At 46.3% G+C, this 27,765-nt stretch overlaps 1 protein-coding gene and 1 non-coding gene across 2 annotated transcripts in view; both read right to left on the bottom strand.

Annotated features, from left to right (window-relative positions):
- The window catches only part of LOC126474711 (protein alan shepard), a 429,882-nt gene that overhangs the window by 210,052 nt on the left and 192,065 nt on the right, over positions 1-27,765 (bottom strand). The window lies entirely within an intron of this gene.
- On the bottom strand, positions 20,313-20,386 carry Trnat-ugu (transfer RNA threonine (anticodon UGU)). Its single transcript has one exon. It is a non-coding gene; the product is annotated as a tRNA-Thr (tRNA).

Here is a 27,765-nt window from a genome sequence, read left to right as displayed (position 1 = left end):
CAGGATGGTCTTACAGGAATCCTTAAACACGAGGCTGAAAAAGCATAAAAACCCTTTTCTGTTTCGGACCTTGTTCACAATTCGTCGAGTGATTCCAGCCTGCATATCGGACCAAACATTGGGGGCGCACTGCATTCCAAAGAGGACAGATCAGATTTAATGGGGCTGCAGCCCCATGACGTTCTTATAGAGGGCTGAATCTTCCGAAGGGTGTCGCTAGTGTCAAAAGGTTGTCAAGAGCGTCGTACACAAGAGAAAAGTAAATTAGTTTGGTTGGTTGGTTTGTGGGATTACAGGGACCAGACTGCTACGGTCATCGGTCCCTTTTTCCAAGTACTAAAAACACCCACAGAGAATGAAAACGATTAACAGAATGGAGCACAGACGACACAGAACAAGAGAAACTGAGACAAAGACCAGACAAAACGAACTAAAATCTCACAGAGTGTGACGGTGGTTGGCCGACCATAGAAATAAAAAAGGAAAAGCCAACCACTTAAAACACATTGTAAAATCAGTTTAAAACCGAAGGCCAAAGGCCAGAATCAACACAAAACAAGAATATAAAACAGAAACACTTAGATTAAATGATAAAAAACCCCTGCCCGAATAAAACGTAAAACTAAGTCAGCCGTAGCAGAGTCATCTGTTAAATGGGCAGGGAGAGTGTCAGGCAGTGCAAACGACTGCCTGAGCACAGCTAAAAGCGGACACTCCAATAAAATATGGACCACAGATAAAACGGAGCCGCAGCGACATAGAGGTGGGTCCTCACGGCGCAATAAGTGGCCGTGTGTCAGCAGAGTGTGCCCAATGCGCAGCCGGCAGAGGACAACAGACTCCTGGCGGGAGACCCGCATGGACGACCGCCACACAGTCGTCGTCGCCTTGATTGGACGGAGGTTGTTGGGCGTGGGCAGATTGCGCCATTCAGCGTCCCAAACCGAAAGAACTTCACGGCGTAAGACTGCCCGCAAATCAGTCTCCGGGAGGCCAATCCCCAGAGATGATCTCCTAGTGGCCTCTTTCGCCAGGCAGTCAACATTCTCATTGCCAGGTATCCCAACATGGCCTGGGGTCCACAAGAAGACCACAGAGCGGCCGCAACGCCCAAGAGTATGCAGGGACTTATGGATAGCCATCACCAGACGAGAACGAGGAAAACACTGGTCGAGAGCTCGTAAACCGCTCAGGGAATCGCTACAGATAACGAAGGACTCACCTGAGCAGGAGCGGATATACTCTAGGGCTCGAAAGATGGCGACCAGCTCAGCAGTGTAAACGCTGCAGCCAGCCGGCAAGGAACGTTGTTCGGAATGATCCCCTAGAGTTAGCGCATAACCGACTCGACCAGCGACCATCGAGCCGTCGGTGTAAACAACACCAGAGCCCTGATACATGGCCAGGATGGTAAAAAGTGGCATCGGAAGGCCTCCGGAGGGACGGAGTCCTTCGGGCTCTGTGCCAAATCGAGCCGAAGGCAAGGGTGAGGCACACACCATGGGGGCGTGCGCAGAGGTGCCCGGAAAAGAGGTGGAACTGGGAAAAACCCAAGCCCAGAGAGGAGCTCTTTGACGCGTACGGCGATCGGAAACCCGACCGGGGCCGACGTTCTGGCAAATGGACGACTGACTGCGGGAACAGGACACGGTAATTTGGATGCCCGGGCAAGTTAAAAACATGGGCAGCAAAAGCAGCCAGTAATTGTTGGCGTCGTAACCGCAGTGGAGGGACACCTGCCTCCACTAGTATGCTGTCCACAGGGCTGGTGGGGAAAGCACCAGTGGCAAGGCGTATCCCGCTGTGGAGAATGGGGTCCAGCACCCGCAACGCAGATGGGGATTCTGAGCCATAAGCCAGGCTCCCAAAATCCAGACGGGACTAGATTAACGCCTGGTAGAGCCGCAACAGGGTAGATCGGTCGGCGCCCCAGCGGGTGTGGCTCAAGCATCTCAGAGCGTTTAGATGCCGCCAACACGCCTGTTTAAGCTGCCGGATATGAGGCAGCCAAGTCAACTGGGCATCGAAAACCACCCCTAAAAACCTGTGTGATTCCACCACTGAGAGAAGTTCGCCGGCAAGATAAAGCCGCGGCTCCGGGTGGACAGTACGTCGCCGGCAGAAATGCATAACGCAGGTCTTGGCTGCCGAAAACTGGAACCCATGAGCTACAGCCCAAGACTGCGCCTTGCGAATAGCGCCCTGTAGCTGACGTTCAACAGCTGCAATGCCAGTAGAGCTGTAGTAAAGGCAGAAGTCGTCAGCATACAGGGAAGCGGAGACAGAATTTCCCACGGCTGCAGCGAGCCCGTTAATGGCTATTAAAAACAGGCAGACACTTAAAACAGAACCCTGTGGCACACCGGTCTCCTGGACGTGGGAGGAACTATATGAGGCCGCGACTTGCACGCGGAAGGTACGATACGACAGAACATTTCTGATAAAGATCGGCAGACGGCCCCGAAGACCCCATCCATGAAGCGTGGAAAGGATGTGAGGGCGCCATGTCGTATCGTACGCCTTCCGCATGTCGAAAAAGACAGCGACCAGGTGCTGACGGCGGGCAAAGGCAGTACGGATGGCCGACTCCAGGCTCACCAGATTGTCGGCGGCAGAGCGGCCTTTACGGAACCCACCCTGAGACGGAGCCAGAAGGCCCCGAGACTCCAGTACCCAATTCAAGCGCCGGCTCACCAGATTGTCGGCGGCAGAGCGGCCTTTACGGAACCCACCCTGAGACGGAGCCAGAAGGCCCCGAGACTCCAGTACCCAATTCAAGCGCCGGCTCACCATCCGTTCGAGAAGCTTGCAAATAACGTTGGTGAGGCTAATGGGGCGGTAGCTGTCCGCCTCCAAAGGGCTCTTGCCCGGTTTCAAAACGGGGATGACAATGCTCTCCCGCCATTGCAACAGAAACTCACCCTCGACCCAGAGACGGTTGTACAGGTCGAGGAGGCGTCGCTTGCAGTCCACTGAAAGGTGTTTCAGCATCTGACAGTGGATGCTATCTGGCCCGGGAGCGGTATCAGGGCAAGCGGTAAGGGCACTGTGAAATTCCCACTCACTGAATGGAGCATTGTAGGATTCAGAAGTGTGGGTGCGAAAAGAAAGGCTCCGACGTTCCATCCGCTCTTTAATGGAGCGGAAGGCTTGGGGGTAATTCGCAGAAGCGGAACTCATAGCAAAATGCTCTGCTAAGCGGTTTGCAATGACGTCGGAGTCAGTACAAACTGCTCCATTCAGCGAGAGCGCAGGGACGCCGACAGGGGTCCGACAGCCGTAGACGCGTCGAAGGCCCAGACCTGCGATGGAGTGACATGGATGTCAATGGTGGACACATACCGCTCCCAGCACTCCTTCTTGCCTTGGCGGATAAGGAGGCGGGCCAGCGCATGCAGCCGTTTGAAGGCGATAAGGTGGTCTATGGAGGGATGTCGCTCGTGACGCTGGAGCGCCCGCCGGCGATCTTTAATCGCTTCAGCGATCTCAGGCGACCACCAAGGCACAGCCCTCCGCCGAGGGGACCCAGAAGAACGGGGAATGGCAGATTCGGCGGCAGTAACGACACCACTGGTGACCGATTGAACCACCGCATCAATGTCATCATTAGAGAGAGGCTCAATAGCGGCAGTGGTGGAGAACAAGTCCCAGTCAGCCTTATTCATAGCCCATCTGCTAGGGCGCCCAGAAGAGTGACGCTGTGGTAGTGACAGAAAGATCGGAAAGTGGTCACTACCACACAGGTCGTCATGCACACTCCATTGGACAGACGGTAAGAGGCTAGGGCTACAGATTGAAAGGTCAATGGCGGAGTATGTGCCATGCGCCACACTGAAGTGTGTGAAGGCACCATCATTTAAAATCGAGAGATCGAGCTGCGACAATAAATGCTCAACGGTGGCGCCTCGACCTGTTGCCACAGACCCACCCCACAGAGGGTTATGGGCGCTGAAGTCGCCCAATAGCAAGAAAGGTGGCGGCAATTGGGCTATCAGCGCAGCCAGGACATGCTGCGAGACATCACCATCCGGTGGAAGGTAAAGACTGCAGACGGTAACAGCCTGTGGCGTCCACACCCGAACAACGACAGCCTCTAAAGGTGTCTGGAGAGGGACAGACTCGCTGTGCAGAGTGTGAAGGACATAGAGGCAGACGCCACCAGACACCCTTTCATATGCTGCCCGGTTCTTGTAATAACCCCGATAGCCACGGAGGGCGAGGGTTCGCATTGCTGGAAACCAAGTTTCCTGCAGAGCAATGCAGAAGAAAGGGTGAAGGCTGATAAGCTGGCGGAGCTCAGCTACATGGTGGAAGAAACCGCTGCAGTTCCACTGAAGGATGGTATTGTCCATAGCGGAGAAAGGCATGACAAGACTGGGAAGGCAGATTACGCCGCTGGGTCACCTGCTGCCTCCGATGGAGCACCCGTGCAAGTGCTATCCAGTGCGTCTGAGGGACCAGCGAGAGCGAGGTCCTCAGCGGACGCAAGGATCTCCACCTCATCGTCAGACGCAGAGCTGTTAGGTAGCGATGGATTAGGTACCACCGCAGGTGTCTTGGTCTTACGGGTCTTCAAAGTCGTGTGCTCTCGCTGTTCCTTTGGTTGCCGTTGTTGAGAGGGCTTATTGGAGTCAGTCTCCGGGACCGAAGAGGATCGCGAAGCCTGCCGACCAGCGACCTGTGGGTTCTTCAGCCACTGGTTGGTGTCTGCTGTGCCGCTGGTAAGAACCTGGGAAGGGAGTGACCCAAGGGATCCCTTCCGAGCGAGAGAAGCCGAAGAAGACTTACGCTTCTCCGGCTTAGAAGTGGGGACTGGTGACCCCAGTGGTTTAGTGGGTGCTGCTCCCGAGGTAGATGGTGTGGGAGCAACAGCGAGAGAAGGGGCCCCCATCGTCAAGGGGGCAGGTGAGGTCCTCTGACTCTGAGAGCTGACTGTTTGTGGTGCAGCTAAAGGAGCTGGAGCAGGAGTGACAGTTGAGGCATAAGATGCCATCATGCGCACGGGATGTAGCCGTTCAAATTTCCGCTTAGCCTCAGTGTAAGTCAGTCGGAGGTCTTATATTCCATGATTTTGCGTTCTTTCTGTAAGATCCTGCAGTCTGGCGAGCAAGGTGAATGAGGCTCTCCACAGTTGACACATATGGGAGGCGGAGCACATGGAGTATCGGGATGAAATGGGCGTCCGCAATCTCGACATGTGAGGCTGGAAGTGCAGCGGGAAGACATATGGCCGAACTTCCAGCACTTAAAGCACCACATCGGGGGAGGGATATAGGGTTTGACGTCACATCGGTAGACCATCACCTTGACCTTCTCTGGTAATGATCACCTTCGAAGGCCAAGATGAAGGCACCGGTAGCTACCTGATTGTCCCTCGGACCCCGATGAACGCGCCGGACGAAATGTACACCACGGCGCTCTAAATTGGCGCTCAGCTCGTCATCAGACTGCAAAAGTAGGTCCCGATGGAAAATAATACCCTGGACCATATTTAAACTCTTATGTGGGGTGATGGTAACGTCAACATCCCCCAACTTGTCACAAGCAAGCAACCTGCGTGACTGGGCAGAGGATGCCGTTTTTATCAAAACTGACCCAGAGCGCATTTTGGACAAGCCCTCCACCTCCCCAAACTTGTCCTCTAAATGCTCTACAAAGAACTGAGGCTTCACGGATAGAAACGAGTCACCATCAGCTCTGGTACAGACGAGATACCTGGGCGAATACACGTCACTGTCATTCATTGCTTTTCGTTCCTCCCATGGTGTGGCCAGGGAGGGGAACGATTTGAGGTCATAAACGTTAGCCTTAAAATGAGCCCTCGAATGCTTAGAGACTGCTGGTGGCTGGCCGCCAGCGAGAGATGATGTACCACGCTTCATTGCGGGTCATCCGCCCTGATGCCACCTACTCCGACCAAGGGCCCTCCCCAAGGGCGCCACCCAGCCGCAGCAATAGCCACCTGGCAGGATGGCCATTGCCGGGAGTCCTGATGCCCCAGGGAGATGGGCATCTACTCCTTGGCATACGTGGGGAGTAAACGGCGCAGCCATCAGTAGAGCGATCCCTGTGTTGTCAGCGGGCTACAACCAACAGGGTACATGGCGGCCCCACCACAACGGACTGGCTACCGTGCTGGATCTTAGGTGCAATAAAGTCCAAGGTCGTCGTCGCAGTTAAAAGCAACACTGCAGAGTGCAGCGTGGTAATCGCACCCAGGGACGTATTCTCGCCCAAGAGATGGAAAACGAGCGGGACACCATTGCAACGACGAAAAAGCCGGCTAAAGGTCTCAATGCACGACGGATACAGTGCACCATGTAAGGCGCCCTTCCCCAATTGGCTCGCTCTTCGGAATAATTTATAAAGGTGGAGGTCAAACCCGAGAGGGGACCATCACATAAGGCCGAAACATGTGAGACTCCTTTTAGTCGCCTCTTACGACAGGCAGGAAGACCGCGGGCCTATTCTAACCCCCGAACCCGCAGGGGGAGTAAATTAGTTTAATGCTAGTAGATTGACTGCACACTGTGATCCGTAATTAAACTGCAATAGGATGTCGTCACTTCGTCTCGACCAGATTTGATGACTACTGGTTTCCAATACATATTTTTGTAACTTCTTCGCCATACATCATTCGTACCCGTTTTCCATAAAATTCATTTGGAGAAAGTATCTAAAAACGAAGCATTTGAAAAATGTTGATTTGTTTTACAGCGTTCATTAATTTATTGTTGATTTCGGGAACCTCTACGATGGAAATACTTTCAAAGGAAAGGCGAAGTGCTCGCCGCTCTTAGAATGTACAGAATATTACGGGATGTCTCAAAGTCTTTGTGTCAAACGTCCAGGGGCGATAAGTCACGTCGTTGGAAACAACTGTTAGAGACAAAATGTTCGCTGACTCTTTCCGGCGACGTCACGCGTCCTTCAGTATTCGACCCCCCTTTTTTCCTTCCCCTTGGAACATCGAGATTTCACCGAATTAGCCGGGTCTCCTAACCAGTTGATGCTGCGAACTGCCTACCGCATCGAAATCATAGTGTGAATTCCTACGAGAAAACCAGAAGAATGAGTGTCTCTAAGAGGAGAAAGGTGTTCTAGAAGTGAATAAGCAACATGAAGTTTGCTGGGCCTAACCCCTTTTATACGGAGCACATGACAATATCGCAGGCAACACAAAAGCCATACGTACGCTGCAGGGTGAACCTACGCCATGTCGTCTCTCATGGGAATAAACAATACAAGCATTCCCGGAAGCGTCAGCGAACATTTTGTCTCCAACAACAGTTTTTAACCATGTCATAACCTATCACCCCTAGACATGCAATGATTCTGAAACATCCTGTATATGGTGACACTCACAGAGACTTGACTTGACTAGGGTCATGTAATTAGAAGTCTGCTTATTTCCTTTAACTAAGCAGTAGGACGCGCTGCTGGAATGACTGGTTCAAGTAAAGCGGTCAAGTAAAATCAGATTTAATAGCGAAGGTCGACAACGTTCGCGCAGGCTTTCCTAGACGGGAAGAACAGAAGACCCCAATGTTTGCAAGAGATAAAACAGGTCCAAAGGACCCTTTACCGTTATCTGACTGCATGTTACATGAGATACGGAGCGTTTCCCTCCGAAACTTTTCCACCACATCAGGAGCTCTCACGGCTCACACTGACAAATTACATAGATTCCTTGCAAGACAAGAAAGCGACCACACTACGTTGTAAAGCCCTCATTAAAAAAATGTACAGTGATTTCATGCTTCAGAAGATCTTGAGTTTTTATTACAACAGAACGCCACAGTTATTTTGTCCTAGCCTCCTCTCCTGTTGTACACAACTAATGACCGCAACAGGCTGCCTACAAAAAGGGAGCGCGATCAGATAGTGTATGCGATGACGCATAGCGTGACTCAACAAGGCCGTAGGTAGGAGGAGCGATAAAAGGGACTTAACACGAAGCATCCATAGGAGTTCATTACCAATAAACGAGAAATGTCGACAATCGAAACTATTACGCTACAAGCAAAACAGAACTATGAAGTGACTTAATTCTGAATACAATATCAGCACCAGTTGCATACAGTATCAAAAATATAGCACGTATTCCCTTGTATTCGTATTTTTTTCCGATATTATGTAGATACCCTCCCCATGAAGCATGGACCTTGCCGTTGGTGGGGATGCTTCCGTGCCTCAACGATACAGATAGCCGTACCGTAGGTGCAACCACAACGGAGGGGTATCTGTTGAGAGGCCAGACAAACGTGTGGTTCCTGAAGAGGGGCACCAGCCTTTTCAGTAGTTGCTGGGGCAACAGTCTGGATGATTGACTGATCTGGCCTTGTAACACTAACCAAAGCGGCCTTGCTGTGCTGGTACTGCGAACGGCAGAATGCAAGGGGAAACTACAGCCGTAATTTTTCCCGAGGGCATGCAGCTTTACTGTATGGTTAATGATGATGGCGTCCTCTTGGGTAAAATATTCCTGAGGTAAAATAGTCGCCCATTCGGATCTCCGGGCGGGGACTACTCAAGAGGACGTCGTTATCAGGAGAAAGAAATCTGGCATTCTACGGATCGGAGCGTGGAATGTCAGATCCCTTTATCGGGCAGGTAGGTTAGAAAATTTAAAAAGGGAAATGGATAGGTTAAATTTAGATATAGTGGGAATTAGTGAAGTTCGGTGGCAGGAGGAACAAGACTTTTGGTCAGGTGAATACAGGGTTATAAATACAAAATCAAATAGAGGTAAAGCAGGTGTAGGTTTAATAAGGAATAAAAAAATTAGGAGTACGGGTAATCTACTACAAACAGCATAGTGACTGCATTATTTTGGCCAAGATAGACACGAAGCCCACGCCTACTACAGTAGTACAAGTTTATATGCCAACTGGGTCTGCAGATGACGAAGAAATTGAAGAAATGTGTGATGAGATAAAAGAAATTATTCAGATAGTGAAGGGAGACGAAAATTTAATAGTCATGGGTGACTGGAATTCCTCAGTAGGAAAAGGGAGAGAAGGAAACATAGTAGGTGAATATGGATTGGGGCTAAGAAATGAAAGAGAAAGCCGCCTGGTAGAATTTTGCACAGAGCACAACTTAATCATAGCTAATACTTGGTTCAAGAATCATAGAAGAAGGTTGTATACATGGAAGAAGTCTGGAGTAACTCACAGGTTTCAGATAGATTATATAATGGTAAGACAGAGATTTAGGAACCAGGTTTTAAATTGTAAGACATTTCCAGGGGCAGATGTGGACTCTGACCACAATCTATTGGTTATGAACTGTAGATTAAAACTGAAGAAACTGCAAAAAGGTGGGAATTTAAGGAGATGGGACCTGGATAAACCGAAAGAACCAGAGGTTGTACAGAGTTTCAGGGAGAGCATAAGGGAACAATTGACAGGAATGGGGGAAAGAAATACAGTAGAAGAAGAATGGGCAGCTTTGAGGGATGAATTAGTGAAGGCAGCAGAGGATCAAATAGGTAAAAATACGAGGGCTGGTAGAAAGCCTTGGGTAACAGAAGAAATATTGAGTTTAATTGATGAAAGGAGAAAATATAAAAATGCAGTAAATGAAGCAGGTAAAAAGGAATACAAACGTCTCAAAAATGAGATCGACAGGAAGTGCAAAATGGCTAAGCAAGGATGGCTAGAGGACAAATGTAAGGATGTAGAGGTTTATCTCACTAGGGGTAAGATAGATACTGCTTACAGGAAAATTAAAGAGACCTTTGGATAAAGGAGAACCACTTGCATGAATATCAAGAGCTTTGATGGAATACCAATTCTAAGCAAAGAAGGGAAAGCAGAAAGGTGGAAGGAGTATATAGAGGGTCTATACAAGGACGACTTACTTGAGGACAATATTATGGAAATGGAAGACGAGGTAGATGAAGATGAAATGGGAGATATGATACTGCGTGAAGAGTTTGACAGAGCACTATGATACTGCGTGAAGAGTTTGACAGAGCACTGAAAGACCCGAGTCGAAACAAGGCCCCCGGAGTAGACAACATTCCATGAGAACTACTGACAGCCTTGGGAGAGCCAGTCCTGACAAAATTCTACCATCTGGTGAGCAAGATGTATGAGACAGGCGAAATACCCTCAGACCTCAAGAAGAATATAATAATTCTAATCTCAAAGAAAGCAGGTGTTGACAGACGTGCAAATTACCGAACTATCAATTTAATAAGCCACAACTGCAAAATACTAACGCGAATTGTTTACAGACGAATGGAAAAATGATAGAAAACGACCTCGGGGAAGATCAGTTTGGATTCCGTAGAAATGTTGGAACACGTGAGGCAATACTGACCCTACGACTTAACTTAGAAGAAAGTTTAGGGAAAGGCAAACCAACTTTTCTAGCATTTGTAGACTTGGAGAAAGCTTTTGACAATGTTGATTGGAATACTCTCTTTCAAATTCTGAAGGTGGCAGGAGTAAAATACAGGGAGCGAAAGGCTATTTACAATTTGTACAGAAACCAGATGGCAGTTATAAGAGTCGAGGGACATGAAAGGGAAGCAGTGGTTGGGAAGGGAGTAAGACAGGGTTGTAGCCTCTCCCCGATGTTGTTCAATCTGTATATTGAGCAAGCAATAAAGGAAATAAAAGAAAAGTTTGGAGTAGGTATTAAAATCCATGGAGAAGAAATAAAAACTTTGAGGTTCGCCGATGGCATTGTAATTCTGTCAGAGACAGCAAAGGACTTGGAAGAGCAGTTGAATGGAATGGACAGTGTCTTGAAAGGAGGATATAAGATGAACATCAACAAAAGCAAAACGAGGATAATGGAATGTAGTCGAACTAAGTCGGGAGATGCTGAGGGTATTAGATTAGGAAATGAGACACTTAAAGGAGTTTTGCTATTTGGGGAGCAAAATAACTGATGATGGTCGAAGTAGAGAGGATATAAAATGTAGACTGGCAATGGCAAGGAAAGCGTTTCTGAAGAAGAGAAATTTGTTAACATCGAGTATAGATTTAAGTGTCAGGAAGTCGTTTCTGAAAGTATTTGTATGGAGTGTAGCCATGTATGGAAGTGAAACATGGACGATAAATAGTTTGGACAAGAAGAGAATAGAAGCTATCGAAATGTGGTGCTACAGAAGAATGCTGAAGATTAGATGGGTAGATCACATAACTAATGAGGAGGTATTGAATAGAATTGGAGAGGAGTTTGTGGCACAACTTGACTAGAAGGAGGGATCGATTGGTAGGACATGTTCTGAGACATCGAGGGATCACCAATTTAGTTGGTTGGTTGGTTGTTTGGGGGAAGAGACCAAACAGCGAGGTCATCGGTCTCATCGGATTAGGGAAGGATGGGGAAGGAAGTCGGCCGTGCCCTTTCAAAGGAACCATCCCGGCATTTGCCTGGAGAGATTTAGGGAAATCATGGAAAACCTAAATCAGGATGGCCGGACGCGGGATTGAACCGTCGTTCTTCCGAATGCGAGTCCAGTGTGCTAACCACTGCGCCACCAATTTAGTATTGGAGGGCAGCGCGGAGGGTAAAAATCGTAGAGGGAGACCAAGAGATGAATACACTAAGCAGATTCAGAAGGTTGTAGGCTGCAGTAGGTACTGGGAAATGAAGAAGCTTGCACAGGATAGAGTAGCATGGAGAGCTGCATCAAACCAGTCTCAGGACTGAAGACCACAACAACAACAACAACAACAACAACATCATATGTAGATACCAATGGATGAATTGGCCGACCGTGGTTTTTAAAACAAAAATAAAAGTTCACCTATTGCTGCCATTTTATTGATAATCAATATTACAGTTAGAGAACCTACATCAATATCCTCCATAAGCTGGACAAGAAATTCAATGAAACACAGCTGATGCCACAGCACTGCGGAATTTAGTAGCGTGCTATCATATGGCGCAAAGTCCATGTATTAAATCTGATGAGGAGGGGGAAGGAACGGAATGGAAGGGGAATGAGGAGTGGAAACTGGAGGTGGTGGTGGGCAATGAGGTGGGGAGGGTGGAGGAGGACATCGAGCCGGGCAAGGCGGAGGGGAAGGAGATGATGACGGGTAGGGGGGACGGAGGAGGGGGTGGAGGAAAAATTAACGCGTTTCACATTGGTGACTACTCACCTCGAATGTGCGGGGGCGGGGTAGAAGTGAACTGGATTACTTGTCGAAACAGAGTGGTAGACAGGAGCCGTACAGTCTTCACAGTAAGCTAAAGGCCTGCGTTTCCGGGAGGTAACTTACATTGAAATTAAGCGGCTCGAGTGCAGATTATATAATTTATTTTGTTACTAACTGTTTCCCGCATCTGTGCGCGCCTATCAGTAGTTCCGTTACGATGAGTGATGGTGAATAAGCAGTAACGCCAGCTGCCCTCACTCGTCTGCCTGCTCCGGTAAGCGTATCTCGTGACGTGCACTGCGCTATCCCTCCGCCCAAGATGTCCCAATACACAATGCTTCGGCATGCGCGGCGTCGCTGCCGAGAAGTGCGTAAAGAGGGACATGGACGTGAATGCCCTTCTATGATTCATACGTTTTGAAGTACCTATACATTACACAACGCGTACATTGTGCAACAAATAGTGTGGAAGCATGGATTAAACATACTAAGACTGTGCAAGCATTATATTTATTACTTTGAATTTTATCGCACAGCACATAAGCAACAATTTTCACAAATATGATAAATACCCAAAGACAAAGAGTAAATAGATTTTTCAAACTGTAAATATTTTTGTGTACTTCGTGGAACATGTGTTCTACCAATAAGTATCTTTTACTACAAAATTTCTTAAACAGCCTATGATCTTCCTCAGGGTTCGAGCTAATTCCACACCACACTGCATGAAAATGATTTCGGCTGATTAGTCGTGAAAGCTTATGTTACTTTCGCATTTATAATATTACTATGGATAAAACTTTCAATTTACGTATTTTTGTGATCCGATTTTTGTGAAATGAAGCCTATAAGATGCCCCAATCTACGTTCAAATTAGTTCTGAAACCCCATGCATTGCAGAAGCGTGTTCAAACGGACAGATTTACAGTTTTACAGATTTATTATTCGTACAGAAGAAATAGGCGAAAGAATCAGCAATTATCAACAGCACGAGGATGCAGAAGACAACAGAAATCAGTGCATTACAGACACACAACATGTATCAACATATATCTACAGGACACGTTGCCTGTAACTGAAACAGAGTCATGATGATCTCTCCATTGGTAAAACATTCCATACTAGTCCCCTCCGGGAGGGGTGCCAAAGGCAAAGTGACCATGAAAAACAGAATAGCCAACGAGAAGATAACGTTCAACGAGTCGCGGCGTGGAACGACAAAAATTTGAACGTGGCAGGAAGCTAGAATATCTGAAAAGGAAAATGCTATTGCTCAATATACACACATCAAAAAAAGTTTTGCATTGCCTCGGTTCTGGGAGTTCCGGAACCTGTAACGAAAATTGGAACTGAGATCAACACAAACATCATTTCCGCCTTTTTTATTGCTCATGAAAACCACACATTGCGTGTTGTACCACCATACAGCGAGACCTTCAGAGGTGGTGGTCCAGATTGCTGTACCCACAGGTACCACCAATACCCAGTAGCACGTCCTTTTGCACTGATGCATGCCCCTATTCGTCGTGGCATACTATCCACAAGTTCATCAAGGCACTGTTGGTCCAGATAGTCCCACTCCTCAACGGCGATTCGGCGTAGATCCCTCAGAGTGGTTGGTGGGTCACGTCGTCCACAAAATGCGCTTTTCAATCTATCCCAGGCATGTCTCGAGAACACGCTGGTCACTCTAGTCGAGCAATGTAGTTATCCTGAAGGAAGTCATTCACAAGATGTGCATGATGAGTGCGCGAATTCTCGTCCATGAAGACGAATGCCTCGCCAATGTGCTCCCGATATGGTTGCACTAACGGTCGGAGGATGGCATACACGTATCGTACAGCCGTTACGGCGCCTTCCATGACCACCAGCGGCGTACGTCAGCCCCACATAATGCCACCGCAAAACAGCATGGAACCTCCACCTAGCTGCACTCTCTGTACAGTGTGTCTAAGGCGTTCAGCCTGACCAGGCTGCCTCCAAACACGTCTCCAACGATTGTCTGGTTGAAGGCATATGCTACAATCATCGGTGAAGAGAACGTGATGCCAATCCTGAGCGGTCCACTCGGTATGTTGCTAGGCCCGTCTGCATTGTGTAGTGGTTGCGAAGATGGACTTCGCCATAGACGTCGGGAGTAAAGTTACGCATCGTGTAGCCTATTGCGCACAGTTTGAGTCGTGACATGTCGTCCTGTGACTGCACGAAAAGCATTATTCAACATGGTGGCGTTGCTGTCAGGGTTCCTCCGAGCTATAATCCACCGCCCTTGGGCGGCCTGAGCGAGGCATGTCATCGACAGTTCTTGTCTTTCTGTATCTCCTCCATGTCTGAACAACATCCCTATGGTTCACCCCGAGACGCCTGGACACTTCCCTTGTTGAGAGCCCTTCCTGGCAAAAAGTAACAATAAGGACGCGATCGAACGGCGGTACTGACCGTCTAGGCATTGTTGAACTATAGACAACACGAACCGTGTACCTCCTTCCTGGTAGAATGGCTGGAACTGATCGGCTGTCGGACCCCCTCCGTCTAACAGGCGATACTCATGCCTGGTTGTTTACACATTTGGGCGGGTTTAATGACATCTTTGAACAGTCAAACGGACTGTGTCTGTGATACAAGATCCATAGTCAACGTCTATCTTCAGAAGTTCTGGGAACCGGGGTGATGCAAAACTTCTTTTGATGTGTGTAGATACAGTGGACGTCAAGATTTATGGACAGACGAGAATACAGTAATATCAACAGCAACAGGAAATGGTGTAACGGGAGGACGACTCGTTATGAACAGGAAGGTAGGGCAGAGAATGAGTTACTGTCTCTATGACAGACACCAGAAGAGTTGGGAAACATCGAATCTATGTAAGTGACATCATTCTTGAATGTCTCGGAAACAGCACGATATATATCGCACAAAGTAACACGCACGAAACAACGCGAACGCAAACTGTTGGCATTTCATGTACTTGCGTCGCAACGACCCAGGTGTTTTCCCCGTAGCTCATTCAAGATGGAATGGCATCGCTAGTTTGACGATTCGGACTAAGGTGGGCAATCATCAAGGGCACTCGTCAAAAACTAACGAAACAAACCTGCAGGTAGACGACGAGCAACGTCACAGCACACGTTTGTACACTTGAGCAGTGTGATCTTTGGTTGCCAATAGTGTAGTCGTTGCCAGCGTAGCATGACAAGTACGACAGGGAGAGAATCTTGTGTCGGTCATGCTGCTGAATGGTCTGGAAATAAACAACAATACAGAGAGACGCAAGCGAAGAGAACGTTGCTTTTTGGAAATACGATTTTGTAAAGATTGATCTGAAAAGTGTGAAGATATACAAGGTAACGTTGTCGCTGCATCGCTTGCTCGCCCATAATTTATCATGAGTTTGAGAAAGGAAAATTTTTAGCATTATTTTCCTTTATTGGTTTGGGTTGGTTAGTCTGACGTCGAGACGTCATTAAATAAAGTTATCTGCTTACATAGGTCGGATTCAGAGTTGTAGAGTCACCACTCTTTTTCCGTTTTATTAACTAATTTCATGGCAGAGTCATATTTTTTATGAGAAATGTCAAGATATCAAAATTCCAGTTTTTGGATTTTCTCTTTTCAGTCACTCATTCCACCGGCTCCTCATGAAAGTTTAATTTTGCAATTGTTTGTCGCCGCATTGCACTTAGCGGAACACAGTTGGTCAGAACATTTAGTACGACGTACGTAGCTCAGTTGCTTTCGCTTGCATTGCAATTGGCAAAGTTTTTCTTTAGTTGGTTTCCCGCTGCACAGCATGTTAATTTTCACCTCTTTCGAGCAGGTCTGAGTTTCCACAAGCCAAGTCCTGAAATTTGTTAGGGCCTTTTAACATCAGTCAGGACACAGTAAAATCGTTGACAATCAAGATTTGCATTTCAAAATTATTGTCACGTTCATTTCAGTACAGTTTACTTCACGTCTTATTCACTTTGTCACACTTAGTTATCCGTGCAGTGTGTGTGTGTGTGTGTGTGTGTGTGTGTGTGTGTGTGTGTGTGTGTGAGAGAGAGAGAGAGAGAGAGAGAGAGAGAGAGATATTTAGTGCTCGGAATTTCACTTAGATTGCATACGTAAAATTACAAAGCATTTTAATATTAGCATTTCTGGTCATTTATTTTTCAATATTCGGTTTGTAATTTTACAGAGAATTTTTATTCTGTTACTTTTGTGTGTTGAGACTGAAGGACAAGCACTGTGACGTCATGCATTTTAGCACTGCCCACAGCACTGCAAAATACAGAATTTCACAGGATAGCTTATTTAGCACAACGTTTTCTAAATTTTTTGGATAAAAGTTCATTGCTTTACAGTTATACAGTTTCAGACTCTTTTTATCAGCTATCGTCCACGTAAGCACATCCCTTGGACTGTAGAGGTTCAGGTCTCTCTCACACACACACACACACACACACACACACACACGCGCGCGCGCGCGCGCGCGCGCGCGCGCGCGCGCGCGCGAAAGATAAGAAGCCAATTTACATAAAAACAAGAAACAATAAAAAGAAAGATACTATCCATTGCATTCAACTGGACTTTCAAGACAATTTCTGCTTCCGAGAAAATTTAAATGTCATCGACAAACCTCGACATTTTTAATATTTCTGTTGTTATAAGAAGTAAATTATAAATATGTACAACAGGTTTAAAACGCTGAGTAACAGGTCTTTAATTATATAAGAAATAAATGAAAAATGATACTCTTTTACGAAAAATTTGCATCTACATTCTACAGGTCAGTGTATTATTATGCTGACGAGAAGAACGCGGCAAGTGCCACAACCCCCTTGCCCAGAAACTTTGCTCAGTGGAAGAGTGTCAAAATATGTGAAAACGTGCCTACGCCTCTCCGCAGATATTCGACTGTTTCTGCGAAAATGAAGGGTCAAAGTTTTCGTTCGAGGTAGTTCACGTGCACGTGCCTTTTAGAGATGAAACAGTTCAACCGAAGCGGTGCCGCTGTGGCTAGGGTTGCGGCTTTACACTTTTGCGCCCCCATGTTCGACATCCGATTATTTTCAGTTTTGTTTATTTAGGAAATTACTAGAAAATGTTTTCCAATGTATATTGAAATAACGTTCACCTTATTCGTCTACTAACTTTAAATTTGTTTTCGGTGGAATTCCTGTAGTGTATCTTGATTCATAATCAACTGCAAGCGCGAGATTTCGGCAAAGTGATATGTTATGCGTGGTTTGCCGCGAAATTGTTGCTAACTCGTGAAATCTTCAGCAATGTTAACAGCGTTTCTTTGCCGGATGAGAATTGTGGGAACAAATGCCGCTGTGAAAAACCCGCATTGGCAAGATACTCTTGGTGTTCTGTGCTTGGGATTGCAATGTTTCGCATGTTTCTACGATCGGTATCATCCAAGGGAAGGCTCCAATTATTCCTGAAGAATAAGCATAACAAAAAAATGTAAGAATTGAGAACTGATACAAGAGTGAAATACAAGAATATGAGAATTTAAAGAGACTGTAGCATCTGAAAATACCATAACCACACATTATATATAACGTATGGAACTTATTGTGAAACCCAGTTGTAATTTTACAGTTGTAACCTCCCCACAGATAAATATATATATATATATATATATATATATATATATATATATATATATATATATATATATATATATGGCATTCACATTCAGCGTAACCTCTCAATATACAAATTCCGTAACCTACAAATAATACAATGTGACTAACCTCCTAATAAAAAATGTGACTCGCATATAACCTTTCAATAATTAACTGACTGTGAATCTAAACTGGTAAATTTCGACGTCAGCAGTGCTTCGTCATGGCCTTGAAAGATCATACTGAATAAATTGAAAATTCTTACCTCAATAAGGTCGCCGGATAACGCATATATATCTGCTCCTATAAGAAATTTTTCTGGCACAGCCCAGTGCAATGCCGGCCGTTAGATTTGTCATGTGTAAAAAGAAACAACTAGTTTTTCTTTACAATACTCGTGATGACCATGGATTAGAGAAATCCGTAAATCCTTTAAATTGAGATGAATGATTGTCAAAAGTTAATTTTTATAAGAAAGATTATTACTAAGAGATTTTTTTTAAAACATTTAGATGGGACTTGATATGACAACAGTACATATGCTCGAGGCTGCTTTTACGTCATACTACATCGCTCAGGCACCGCCATCGCTCCCCACGACCGGCCCAGCCAACTATATACACCAGACTCCTAGCTACTACTTACTCCTACTGACACACAGTTCCTACTGGAGCCAACGCTGCTATCTGGTCTCAGATTCTCTTATAGCTTACATATCGCAGGCAGCGCGTGAGCAATCCATCGAAATTACATCTGCTCGAGTCTGCTAGCAACAAATTCCTTACGCGCGGGATTAGCCGAGCGGTCCAGGGCGCTGCTGTCATGGACCGTGCGGCTGATCCCGGCAGAGGTTCGACTCCTCCCTCGGGCGTGTGTGTGTGTGTGTGTGTGTGTGTGTGTGTGTGTGTGTGTGTGTGTGTGTGTGTGTGTGTGTCCTTAGGATAATTTAGGTTAAGTAGTGTGTAAGCTTAGGGACTGATGACCATAGCAGTTAAGTCCCATAAGATTTCACACACATTTGATTTTTTTTTTAACAAATTCCTTAGTCATGGACCTCTTACACAATTAATATAATGCCCTCGTTTCCCCTAACTTGACAAGAACCTTCTATGGATACATAAATGAACAAAATACGATAGAATGAATAAATAAAAAACAGTAATCGGGCTTCGAACACGGGACGCAAAAGTGAGAGTGGTTAAAACACTGGCCATTATGCCGCTAGTTGGACAGAGCTTATCGCCCGCTAAAATACTTTTAAATTACGTCGAATTTCTCAGAAACGGTTGAGTATCTATGGTTGAGCTGAGACAGGAGTTAGTTTGTTTCGTCTGCCCTCCCACTGAGCGAAGTTTTTCGAAATCGTTTTATGACACTTGCCGTGATCTCCTCGTAAATGGAAAAAAATATTTATTCGACAAAAACCAGTAGGAGGTATTCGATAATTTACTAGAGAAACTAGTTTGCGCCAGGTGAAAGCAGAATGGAAGAGACCGAAGAAAAGCGAGAGATAATGTGAACCGGCATGCGATGGAATTCGCGGACGTAGGAGTGCGTGAAACGGCACCGCAGCACGACTCCCATCAACGGAAGTCGGTCCGTCACGCAACACGGAGCCTTGCGAGGAGGTCGCTCGCGTTTGAGGGGGAGTGGGAGGGGAGGGTAGGAGGGGGAGAGACGGCAAAAAGCCGGGCGGCGGCGGCGAGAGTAAAGGCCTCGCCGCAAGAAGGCAGCTCGGCACAACACAGCAGCAGTAGCAGGAGGAGGTGGAGGAGGAGGAGCAGCAGCAGCAGCAGCAGCGGAGGAGCCGGAACCGGTTGCGCGGCCAGCGAATGCCGATGACCCGGGATGGGCAGGCGCACCTGGCCATTCATCCCACCGGGCACGCATTCCTGCAGCACCGTACGCCGCGCGCAGTCTGCATCCGCCGCGCAGCCTCCCGGCCGGGCAAGAGCACGTCGTGCCGGGAATACCAAATTCTCGGGCATTCGGGACTCGACTCAGAGAGACGAGACGTGATTTACGTGACTGGCGGTGATGACAGGTTCCGGAATGAATCTTTCACTCTAACAGTGTTGTGGGCGACTGATTTGAAACTTGAAGGCAGGTGTAAACTGTGTGTCGGTCCTGCGCGCGGGTAAAGGGTTTTAAAGCTGGATAGCTCAGTCGGTAGGTAAAAACACCTTGCACAGCGAATTAAAGTTCTGAGAGAAGAAATCAAAGCTGATGACACTGTAATTCTGACAGAGACGACAGTGGACTTAAAAGAGGTGTTGAACAAAATGGATGAGTGGAAAAGAGATTATCAGATAAATATCGAAAAAGGTGAAACACGAATAATGGAAAGTAGTCGAACACAGGCGATTCCGGGAGAATTAGATTAAGAAATAAGGCACTACAAATTTATGAGTTCTGTTATTTCGACAGTGAGATACCTGACGATGGCAGAAGCAGAGAGAACATAAAATACAGGTCGGTAACAGCAGCAACAGCATTTAATTTCAATTAAATGAAAACCCTTGGTTGCTTATAGGCGTTGACATAGTGAACGGGGACAGACGAAAATTTGTGCCCCGACCGGGACTCGAACCCGGAATCTCCTGCTTACATGGCAGACGCTCTATCCATCTGAGCCACCGAGGACACAGAGGATAGTGCGACTGCATGGATTTATCTCTGGCACGCCTCCCGCGAAACCCACATTCTCAACGTAGTGCCCCCGCCCATTATACTCATTACTCGTGGCGCGTTGCCGATTCCCGTAAGAGTTCGGGCACTGTTTGTGCATCCTCACAGAAGAAGAACATGAAGTGGGCGGTGAGCCATATTTTATATATATATATATATATATATATATATATATATATATATATATATATATATACTGAGACGGTATCTGTTCTTTCGTACATGTGGCCTATCCTCTGTGTCCTCGGTGGCTCAGTTAGAGCGTCTGCCATGTACGCAGGAGATCCCGGGTTCGAGTCCCGGTCGGGGCACACATTTTCATCTGTCCCCGTTCACGTACGTCAACGCCTGTAAGCAGCTAAGGGTTTTCATTTCATTGTAATTTCATTCTAACGAGCTGAATGGTCACTGATGATATCTGTTCGGTCCGAAAGAACAGATACCACCTCAGTATATATAAAGAGAAATTTGATAAATCGAATATAAATATTTTCTCAAGAAATTTGTACGATGTGCAGTCTTGCACGAAAGTGATACATGGGCGATATGAAGTCCAGACGAGCAGACAATTGAATGTTGGTGAAATGTCGTATATTTCAATTTGGTTGGGTAGATCGAATAACTAACGAGGAGTACTGGATCGAATTGCGAAAAAAGAAATTTGTGGTACATGTTGCATAAAGGAAGGTATAGATTGAGAGGGCAGATCTTGAGTCGTAGGCGAATCATCTGTATGGCAATGGAAGGATGTGAGGGGAGGTAAAAATAAGAGGGAGACCAAGGTCGGTAGTTTTGCTGAGACGAAGAGGCTGGCGCTGGACACAACAAAGTGTCAGTGTTAGGACTGAAGACCATAACACAAGGTTTACCTGTTCGAGTTCCGGTACGGTACACAAGTTTTAAAGCGTCAGTGAGTTTCAACTGATTACAGATGAGATGTTAATAAAACTCTCATCGAATTTTAATACACTTACGAAGACACAGAGCACCGAGATTTACGGGTTCTGCAGTGAAGCCACAGATTCGAGCAACCTCGATTTCGTTTGTGGTGGTGTGTAAATCGTCTGGGGGGGGGGGGGGGGGGGGGGAATTCCTAGCGCTGACACGGAGAAACGAGTTTCGCTACCTGCCTGTGCTCATTCGAAGCCGTAGACTAGCGCGGGGAAAACCGGTGGGGTCTGACCACAAGCGGAGACGGAAACACACGGCAAATACTCATATCAACGAAGGATAGTGCCTTCTTCAGTTACCCAGTAGAGAAATGTTTCTGAAAAATTTGTCGCTGGGTTTCTCGCCTCTAAGTGTGCCCTCCAGACGTTAGCAAGGAGTTACGTAGAACTGAAGAAATCACGTCTCAGGTTGACGACATCGTCGTACAAGACAAGAATTTACGGAAACCACGAGTATTTGAACTTCGCTCGTCCAGAACCCGAATCCAGTGTCCCAATCACTGGCGGCAACTCGCTCGATAAGAAAGCAAGAGGGTAGACCGAGGTCTTCAGACGTCGGTCTCAGCAAATGTAGTCAGGGGGAAGAGCCGGCTTGCTCTCGGCAGAGCCGCCCACAGCCAGTGTTCCCGCGTGCCTGTGCAAAACGCGCAGACGTCAAGTGCAAACTGTGCCGCACTTAATACTACGAAATAAGTGCACACGAAATTAACTCTGTTTTCCCATGCTAACTGTTGTTGCATTCCATCCAGTCTGCAATCATTATGGAAATTATGGATCATTAAGTACTAGCGGAGAAACCCGCGTTGTCCAGGTATTTATTTATAGCTGTAAGACCACGTCCTTATCACCCTGAGTCTGGCCTTGCGTTGATGTTTATGACGTCATATCTCCTGACCTATGCGTTGAACAATGATATATTATTGCAGCTGCATTCAGCGTCTTATGTGGATACTGTCTACGAAACTTATTGCGAACAGATTTAGATGCAAAGAAGTAATAAACATCATTCATGAGGCGGCAGTTTTTCACACACATCATTGTTTATGATGTCACATCATCTCCACTGTGTTTCATACCATAATTTAATTTTACACTACATTCAGTTGTATATATGTATACAGTTTTGTGTCACGAATACAGTTAGTAGTAAAGAAGTAATAAACAATTACGTCATGCCTCGTACGGTATTTTTATTGCATGAACAACGGAAAAGTTTGTAAGCGATAAACATTTTGACTTTCATCATTTTGAGAAACTGTCAGTGCAAAGGTTTGAAATTATGTGTGGAGTTTGTTGCAGGTCAAGTGAACTCATTTTCAAATAATGTATGAACAAACTCTGAGAATTCACTTGTAGCGGGCTACGCTTCATTTTCACCCCAACTCCTTTAATAGGGAGGTGGTTCTTACCTCCCATAGTGATTATCTCCTGACAGAAAGGTATACGTGTACCGAGTTAAGTTGAAATCGGTGCAGTGGTTTAGGAGTAGATGTGACACACACACACACACACACACACACACACACACACACACACACACACACACACACACACACACATTTTTCATAATGTGTATGGATTTTGTCATCTGTAAAGTCTTCTCTGTGTGATTCATTACTGTTATGCTATCGGAAATGTGCATAAAATTTAAACAACAACTAGGCTGACATATCCGAAAGACCATCACTAATTTTTTGTGAATCAGGTAGTTCAAGCATTGGGGCCTCTGTGCCCAATGCAATTCATTTTTGGAGTAATTCAAATTCATCTTTTGAAATCATTTTGCCACTTCTGTAAATGATTTCATTGCTATTTAAACTAAAATAAATATGTATGAGGTAAGGTTAACCATAAAGTCATTGAAGGTGTTGAAATGTTCGCTTACGAACAGGTATTTTTCGCATATCGTCTCTTCTGTGTTAAATATGGAAATGTTTCGGATCATTCGACACGTAACTACTATTGCGGCCAAGTGGCAGTGCTGTGTAAGCTGGTAAATATCATGAATTCCTTGACACATCAATACATTGCTCATACAAAACTGATTATCAGCTGCACTTCCCTACTAAAATTATACAACGAGCTATACATCACGAAATACCCAACACAAACGACTCGCTTTAGCAGAAAGCACAGAAACGATAAAACTGGCGATATGCCAGCGACATGCGTCGTTGTCATGACGTGCAGTGGCGCGGAATGATTTATCTTTCAGCTTACTTAGTGGCGCAAAACACTGTGCATCATCTGTTTTCAACGCCACTCGTATTCTGATTATCTTACCGCTTCATCGTCCTTTGCAGAGTGCGCAGACGGGTGGAAACAAGCTGCGCTCACTTTCGTTCAACACAGTGCAGTCACGGAGAAAGTAATGCTGCGTAGGGAACAAACTGTGCTTTTCTCTTGCGGTCCTGCCACTACACGTGTGCTTATTGGCAAGGCACGGCAATGCGCTCGTAATGGCTACAGTAGGAACAGGTACAGTACTTCCAAGATCACTAATATTGGCACGGGACGTACGCAAAACACTTCCCGTTCAATGTCGATAGATTTCGTCCAATCCGAGGGGGGGGATCTAAGATGATTGCGACCACTCATAAGAGTTCGCAGCATTTTTGGTTGGTGATAAAGTGTTCTGAGAGTCACAGATGGCCTACCTTATTTATAACGTTGTACGAGTGCACCAGTCGTTCCTTCCGTATTTTCCAATTTCCTAAGATTTAAACAACAGGAAACAGCGCCTTCTCGATGGAGTTAATTGCGGTAGTTAACAGTATTTTTTTCGTGCCTCACATGGCTTCAGTGGACGTGCGATAGCCTAACAGGTGACCCGTAGTAAATTTACGAACTGTAACCGTACCATTCTCAAATTAAATTCGATCAGTTTCCAGTGAAGGAGAAATGCTTCAAACGTGTCCTGAAGAATTTCTGAAACAGTCACATATTCCCACATTGGAAATTGATAGATAGGAGCTAAAACCATGTCTTGTAGGCGTCTTTGTAATACTTTAAGAAGGTGATATCGCGGCAAGGAACAAAACCAGATTAAGAAGGAAGCAATGAATAAGCTATTAAAGTATTTAACGAGTAGCGATCAAGAGCAGCTGGAAGGTCGCCGAGGAGGACTCGGTAATGAGCGGCAGCTGCGCTAAACTCGTGGATAATTAATCGCGCCGCCGGAGCTCCGCATTGTCCTCGCGGGCTCGCCGAACAATGAACTCCGCCGTCGGCCAATACCCAACCCACCCCGCTCCGCCCCACACCCTCGAGGTCCCACCCGGAAGGGGTTCAGCTGGACGGTTTCAGCACCAGATCGATCGCTCTGAAACTGCTTCCGTCAAAACCCTGCACCCCACGCACGCAGAGCCTCGCTTTAATCGACCAATTCTTGTTTCATCCTTTTCATAGCCTGTACCTCCCGACAGACGTCAGAAGCATTTTCGCTGGTGTTTCGGCAGATATTTGCAAATTCGTTTTTCAATGTGTAGCTGGAGTCAGCTCAAACAAATACTGTTCATCACGTCTTTCTCTCGAGACCCAGTGTCGACGGAAAGCGTCGGTATGTATCTATATCTACACTAATACTCCGCAAGCCACCCAACGGTGTGTGGCGGAGGGCACTTTACGTGCCACTGTCATTACCTCCCTTTCCTGTTCCAGTCGCGTATGGTTCGCGGGGAGAACGACTGTCGGAAAGCCTCCGTGCGCGCTCGAATCTCTCTAATTTTACATTCGTCATCTCCTCGGGAGGTATAAGTAGGGGGAAGCAATATACTCGATACGTCATCCAGAAACGCACCCTCTCGAAACCTGGACAGCAAGCTACACCGCGATGCACAGCGCCTCTCTTGAAGAGTCTGCCACCTGAGTTTGCTAAACACCTCCGTAACGCTATCACGCTTGCCAAATAACCCTGTGACGAAACGCGCCGCTCTTCTTTGGATCTTCTCTATCTCCTCTGCCAACCCGACCTGGTACGGATCCCACACTGATGAGCAATACTCAAGTACAGGTCGAACGAGTGTTTTGTAAGCCACCTCCTTTGTTGATGGACTACATTTTCTAAGGACTCTCCCAATGAATCTCAACCTGGCATCCGCCTTACCAACAATTAATTTTATATGATCACTCCACTTCAAATCGTTTCGCACGCATACTCCCAGATATTTTACAGAAGTAACTGCTACCAGTGTTTATTCCGCTATCATATAGTCATACAGTAAAAGATCCTTCTTTCTATGTATTCGCAATACATTACATTTGTCTATGTTAAGGGTCAGTTGCCACTCCCTGCACCAAGTGCCTATCCGCTGCAGATTTTCCTGCATTTCGCTGCAATTTTCTAATGCTGCAACTTCTCTGTATACTACAGCATCATCCGCGAAAAGCCGCATGGAACTTCCGAGACTATCTACTAGGTCATTGTTTAACGTTACAAACAACATAATTTTTAAAGAGTAACTTTACTTCTTCAACACTCGATAGAGCGGTCCCAAATTAGACTAGTGCGGCATTAATTTCATCGATATGTATTAACTGAACAGTAAAAAAAACACGAGAACAATACAGTAGCAGGGAGCAGGGCAGACTGCCCTATCCACGCTGCAACCATGCACCAGCGCTGCTCAGTCGCCGCTGGAGTACTGGCTATTCTTCGTCTTTCACTGCCGCTGTCAGTACATGTCAATGAAGTGAATGTATGGCGAAACGTGCAGTTAGGCTGCGAGCGTTTCACAAGAACACTGTTCGACTTCGACGAGCAGCTTCGTATTCCGCCATAGAGCACTGGGAAGCGCACTGACTAAACTGGGAGGTTCAGCAGCAAAAACACAGGATAGAGTGTAGGTCTTAGAGGGCTAAAAGATCAGAAGCAGGCGACGCAGTAGCGAAGACTGGTTAAAGGTGTGGATTTAATGAACAAAATGTGATATAATGAATACTGATACGTTGTTATGGCATCGTAGATTCGTCTCTCACCAGATGAGTCCCATGCGATGAATACAATGGTACAGGCTCATCTCTGTTCAGTTTCGTTTACTTTGGTTACTACAAAATCCAGCTCTCTCCCTCCTCTGCCTCTGCCTCTTCAAGATCAACAGTACTGTTTCTTCAAACTAATCTGTGAGCAAAGCAGCTACCTGGTACATGGATTAATAATGCTAAACACAAACCAATTATTTGCACATTAAGAATTACATTGGCAACATTTGCTTCGGTGTTTTTGTTTTGTTTTAGTGCACAAAAATGACTGAGGTCATAAGCGCCTGAGTCATAACCTTAGAAAACTAATAATTAAAAGAGGTTAAAAGCGAATGCACCTTAAGCCCAATCGACGGAAAGAAAAACAGATAAAAACTAGGACTTCCCCTTTAGAAAGGTCCATAAAACACCATGCCCTTAGAGACTGTGGAGGTCCTGAACCAAAGATTAAATGTCCGTCGCCATATTGTTACGACGCATAAAAATTAAGAAGCCGTCGACAGCTCGCGCGTCGTTCGCTAAAACGGCCGATAACTCAGATAGCAGACACACACTGGAACGTAAACGGTTAAAAAAAGGGCATTCGCTCAGGAAACAGCGAACCGTCAAAGGCTGATGACAATGAGCACAAAGTGGTGGGGGCTCACTACTCAACAAACGGCGATGGCGTGCAGACAGTGCCCAATACGCAACGTAGCGAAAATGATCATCCTCGCGACCCGAGGACCGACAGGGGTCGGCCGAGCCGCTGGGAGAGGTCTAATACCAAGGAGCTTGTTTCCGTGTACATTTGATTCATTAGTTACTTTTTTAGTTTGTACAGGTTTTACATGCAACACAGTTTCCAAGTGCGATACCTCTCTAGCTCTTTATTTATTTTTATATAAAATGAAATAAAGATAGAAGTATTAGTAGTTTCATCTACGCCAGATAACTCCTTAGTGCAATCCTTTTGAGTATCCACCCTTTCACCAGCAGACGTGCAGGTAGCCTCGCAGACATGTAAGCGAACCGTACCGTCAATTCAGTGAGAGAATGTCACGCATCCATCTGGGAAATTGCTGCTCACGTGGGACAAAGTGTTTCGGCAGTGCAACGGTGTGAGCAGAACGGTTCACGGAAGGCCGTAGAACACGACGAGATGGATCAGGTCCCACCACCCAGACCACCCCCATGAGAAGATCGAACCTCATCCGAATGATATTGCAGGACAGATCTGCGCTTTGGAACCAGATGAATGCATCATGTGTAGCTATACAACAGGACGCCACTCGCGCCTTATATGCGTCGATGCCATCAAAGGGTTCAAATGGCTCTGAGCACTATGGGACTTAACTGCTGAGGTCATCAGTCCCCTAAATTTAGAACTACTTAAACCTAACTAACCTAAGGACAGCACACACA

The sequence above is a fragment of the Schistocerca serialis genome, chromosome 4, assembly GCF_023864345.2.
Source record: "Schistocerca serialis cubense isolate TAMUIC-IGC-003099 chromosome 4, iqSchSeri2.2, whole genome shotgun sequence".
Classification (NCBI taxonomy): Eukaryota; Metazoa; Arthropoda; class Insecta; order Orthoptera; family Acrididae; genus Schistocerca; species Schistocerca serialis.
Note: the sequence above shows the minus strand (reverse complement) of the source record. Positions and strands in the feature narration are given on the sequence as shown.